The sequence below is a fragment of the Amphimedon queenslandica genome, unplaced genomic scaffold (assembly GCF_000090795.2).
Source record: "Amphimedon queenslandica unplaced genomic scaffold, v1.1 AMPQUscaffold_13266, whole genome shotgun sequence".
NCBI lineage: Eukaryota > Metazoa > Porifera > Demospongiae > Haplosclerida > Niphatidae > Amphimedon > Amphimedon queenslandica.
The window spans coordinates 97,066-102,743 of record NW_003546498.1 but is presented as its reverse complement, the minus strand read 5'-3'; positions in this window follow the sequence as shown (position 1 = coordinate 102,743).

Here is a 5,678-nt window from a genome sequence, read left to right as displayed (position 1 = left end):
TGTGTCAGGTGATTATGCACGTTACATTGTTTACAAGCATATCTGACTCTACAACACCCTTGCATGATATTGGGGACAGGTAGATAATGAGAATGACACCAGATACTTCTGGGTCTCACCTGTGAGACTACGGCATGTCCAGTGTGACTAGGAAGCATACCAGAAGTAAATTTAAGCTTCTTAAAGTGATTAACAACAGATCACTTAGTTTGGACTTCATACTAAAGACTTTAGCTTTAAAGTATGGAAAGATTGCAGACTAAAAATTAGCCACGCTCCAAAAGTTAATCACTGGCTTCCCTGGCTCCCCCACTGCCATTATAGGAAGGAGATTGAGATAACAATACAAGACAGAAGAAAGGCACTAATCACTGCTTTAATGCAGAGAATAAAGGTTAGTACCAAATCAACACATCTGTTGAGAGAGAAACTGAGTTCATGAATGAATAACAATTGCACTCCACTCTTACAAAACAATTTACAGTGTACTCTTTTTAAGCTATAATTTTTTTGGTTCGGACTTTGCAAATTTAGCTATAAAATATTGGACCAGGCCAGTGTATTGAAGTCTATTACTCATAATGATAGGAGATTCTATTATTATGGTCTCCCTCGGGTAATGGTCAGCCAGATAAAGAAATGGAAGACTTTACACTCAAAGACAACTGTACCAACACAGCTCAAAAGGTCAATTCACATCCAGAACTGACTTGTGTGTCACAACATTTAGTTTAGAAACTCATGTACCTTTTCAGCATACAAATGTAATGGTAGCTGCAAATGTTCTAGTACCTCTAAAAATCTAGCTGGTTGTCTGGCACATCTCCAACAATTCTTGGAGAAAGTAACAACAGACAGTTGGGTCTTCAATACTGTAATGGTGTACAAACAAAATTTTTAGTAAAACCACATCAAACCCAGAAGCCCAATTGAAATACACGTTCAACAGGATAATAGATAAAGGACATAATCTCTACAAGGACAGTGATAGAATGACAAACCCCACCAGTTGCCAGATTTACTCCAGTCTGTTTTAGTGCTAATTAAAGATAGTGGCCACAGACATGAAATAAAGTCAAAATGTTAACTTATTCATAAATACCCAGACGGAAGTCATTGACCCACTCATAGGCCATTAACAGGGACATTGGCTAGTAAAGATATACCTGAAGGACAAATACTGCTCCAATATGATAAGCAGGACAGAATTATTTACACATGAAGTTCAAGAACAGGTTATACCAATTAAACTGTCTCCCGTTTGTCCTCAATTTAGCCCCAAAGGTCTTTGCCAAAGCCCTAAAGCCAACAGCAGCTCTGAATCTCCCAGGAGGTGAGAATGCAGTTGCTTGGTTTTCATTGATGGTACTGTCTTTATGTTTAAAACATTAGAGAACGCCACAAATGAAGCATTAGGCTTAAATTACCTCTTACAGTGCCTATGGTTTCATGGTATATGTAGAAATGATAGTTCTTTATTTATCCCAATCATGTGCAAATATAGAGGTGGGCCTGGTCCACGCAAAAAAATTGTCTATGAATTTCACGAAAGTAATAATTTTACCTCCATAATAATTGTGGTGAGTCTACTCAATCCATAAGAATGTGAAAGGAAGATTAGTCAAGTTGTATAGTAATTGATTACTAGTGATTAAACTAAGTTTGAGTAGTGAGTCATGGGTGGTAATATGCAGGTTACTTTATTTCAATGTTACTTTAATGCTTCCAGATCCATATCTAGAACAGTTATGATTTTTTTGTAATAATTATTGTGATTAGAATATCTCAACTAGACCCAGGCAGTAATAACACTAATAGTGGCACTATGACTGATGCCACTGGCACTAATGAGAGTCATGCCACAGTAGCATCTCTGTTGATACTCCTGTTACGTGTGACAACACACTCCCAGACTGTCATCCATCTTCAGGCACTTGATTAATGACTAATGGTGTTTCAGATACTGCTTCTAATGTGGAAGAACAGCCTTTTAGCATTTAAATGTTTGTTTCCCAACTACATCAATTTGTGGTACAGAAATGTCATATAACCCTTAATGGTACAGACAGCATCCATAGCTTTAAAAAAATCTATGTCAAAGATACTGTATTTTGCTTTGCTTACCGTTTCTCTTCCACCAACCAAGATAAGTTTGTAAAAATTCGATTCTGTGACTGGATGAATGCTACTGGGAAAACAGGTGTACTAGCAAAGCATAATGTCAAAAAGAAGCACCCGAAAGCAATAGCTAATTGGAGTGGACTTGCTTGTACAACCTCACACTTTAGTTGCTTCATTGCTAGATCGTAACAGAAGTGAATTTATCAGTAACAACTGTCACTACATTTAAGTTGTCTTTAAGTAGTTTTTTGTGCTATGCAGGAGATGAATCTGCTTCAATAAACGTAATTTTCTTGAGCCAATGGACTTGCTTTCTAGCCTGAGAACACAGTTGTGTATGATTCCTAGTAATGCAACATACATTTCACTCACAATACAGAATGAGACCCTTTATCTTTAAAATACAAATGTGCATTCCATTTTTCCTCCCAACACAAGAAGCTTGATGTTTTAGGGACACATAAAAAGTCATTATTTAAACCAGTATCATGTACGCTGTGAGATAAGACACACAGAATAATGTAGTCTGTGGGCCAGAAAAGTCTATTTTGAACAGTGCTTATGTCCATCAGTACCTACATGTGTATATGATGACTAGTGTACTATGCACATTATTAGGGCATATAGATGCATGTAATCTTATTGTTTATATGTATCCATGTTTAGCATGTGCATAATAATTCATAATGTTGGGTCTTCTGTGCTATGAAACTGGCCAATTTGTGTGACCTTTACAAGACTCATTAAGTGAGGTTACTTTGAACTTTGTTTTATGTACAACATGAAATGGTGCGACTACTTACATGTGAAAGTAAACCATCACATTTCTAATACTAAAAGATATTTAATTTGCAAAAATGAACTTTACTTTCTAAGGCTTTTTATGTCAAATTTGTGAAAGGCAAAAAATGAAGAAACTCATGCTTTTTACAATATGAGAGTTATGAGTAGAATTAGGAAACAATGGAAATGACAAAAGATCATGAGCCCAGTGGATGATAAAATTATTGAAGTATGTACTTTGGAAAGTTAAGGTAAGGCAGTGTCTTCCGTGCCTTTACCGGCACTTTTATGTTAGTGCCGGTTGATCACGTGATCCTTTTTAATTAACCCTCATGCCTTCAACACGTGATTAACCATGGCCTCTAGCTCTGCTGTCAAAAGTAAACAGCTTGTGGAACAGCCTGTGGCTTTTAAGCTTGGACAGCATTTAATGAGTTTTAAAGAGCTAAGGGAAGCTGTAACAATGTATGAGACTACAAAATGCATTAAGCTTTGGATTAGAGATAGATGTACAGTAGTTGCTGCCAGAAAGAGATTGGAGTAGAGGTACCTCAGAGACCATATTAAGTACTATGAAATAGCTTATTGTTGTATTCACGGTAGCAAAAAGTTTGCAAGCAGAGTGTCCAGGAAACGCTCTACATCGTAAGTCATTGTTTGATCATATATACACTGTAAATGGGAAATATTTTGAGGTTAATATGACGGTAAAAGTAAAAAGTAAAACCAGGCTATTTCTTATTTTTATTAGCAAATGTATGAACTAGAAACACAAAAATTACATACTAAAAGCAGTGAAATATTCCCCTTCCACCCAATGTATAATGAGGAATGACTATGCTTTTTATATAGCACTTTCAAGAAAGACTGCCCTTTCAATTTTTGATTAGTTGCATGAAAAAATTGAAATAAGGTCACTTGATTTAGATCACAATCATGAATGCAGCCAAGTCTGTACATTGCATTGTGATGTTTTGTAGATAAGTACCTTCATTTGCCTTATGCTGATATGATTTATTATGTTGTGTAGGAGCCGTTCAAGCTCCTTCTCCATAAGCGATTACTAAGTAGTACTGAAAAACATGAAGTTAATACATTATTGTCCCTGAAAGTTAATAAATTGGTTCAAGATATGTTGATCAGTCTAACAGGAAAGCAGATTATTTTGAAAAATTTTTCTAACATTCAATCTCGGCATAATAATGCAAAGACACGAAATGATTTGGAAACTTGTGTGAGAAATGTAACTGATAAGCATGGTGAGTATTGACTCTATTGTACTATTGCTAATAAATCTACACTGTACTTTAGGTGCCACTGTAAATATTGTTGTCAGCGATAGTGGGATGCTAATGAGCATATTCTTTTAAGATCAGGAAATGAAGAATATTTTCGAAGCTTTTTCAAAAATTTTGTTTATAGATGCAGCATACAAGCTACATGAGATTAGATTCCCTGTTTTTTGCTCCTAATTGAAGATGGAAATGGGCAGAATGAAATTCTTGCAGTATTTTTAGTCCTAGAAGAAAGTCAAATGTCTCAGAAGAAAATGTTTGCCTTTTTAAGAAGCACAATGAGAAATGGCCTTCTGTTCGAAGTGATGTCCGATAAAGATCTTAATGAGAGGGAAGTTATAACGCAAGAAATGCCTAATGCTCAGTTGTTAATGTGCCTGTTCCACTGTTTTTGATCAATTAGAAGAGAGATTACTATTAATAAAATGGGAATCACACTAGGTGAGAGGAATGTCTTTCAGTTCTTCAGAAATTAGCATACGCCACACATGAAGATGCCTATGCTGACTTGTATAAGCAGTTTTTAGAAAGTACACCTAGAACTGTGAGAGTATTTTTGATACTGAATGGCATCCAATCATGTCTCAATGGACAATGGGGATGAAGTTCGCCTCAGAAAATTTTTTTAATTCTAAAAACAACAACAGATTGGAATGTATTAACTCAAAACTTAAGTCTGTCATCAGCAGGCATTCTTCCTTAGAAGATTTCATAGAGAATATATTCATTATAATTCGTTCCATGCATGGGGAAAGTAATTACAAGGCTGCTTTGATGTCTCAAAAAGTTCTTGTCCTGTATCACTTAACTAATGATTATTGATTATATAAAGTTCTTAATGCCATACGCATTGTAAGGCAACAAATTAAATGGTATAATAGTGAGTGGGTGTATTAAAGGCACCGCCTGTGGTTACAAATGTGATGTAACACAGCTTTCATTTGTAACACTCCCTGCGGTTTTATTTGTATCCCTGTGGGTTGACAGCAAAAATCTCTTAAAATAATATAAGAATCAACATTATTGTACAGGTATTATAAGCTGAAAGTCAACTGTCAATAAAGCTTGCAATAAAGTCTGGCCTAGGTCCAGTGGCCGGCGGGAACGGACAGTGGGTATGTACAAAGTCGGAACAATTGTGAGTCTCCGGAGTGCAGAAAACTTTAGATCGATTCACAGACCAATAATCCATGCAGGTAGAGTTTCACTGCTTTCCTTCTGCGTTAAAATCAATGGTTGACTAAGCCTCAATATTAAGTATAGATGGCCGGGGAAGGTAAAATCGATACATGGCCGGTCAGCAAGTGCAGGATCTCTGTTCTGGACCTCTTCCAGACATTATAGCCTGAAAATAGTAAGATTATGTCAACTTAAAGCCTGAATCAGTTGGTAAAAGTACCTTTTTGTGAGCCTCCTGTCCTCCATTGCTACCATTTTACCACGAGGTGTGGTGCTACTGAGCATGTGCATTGGCACGCG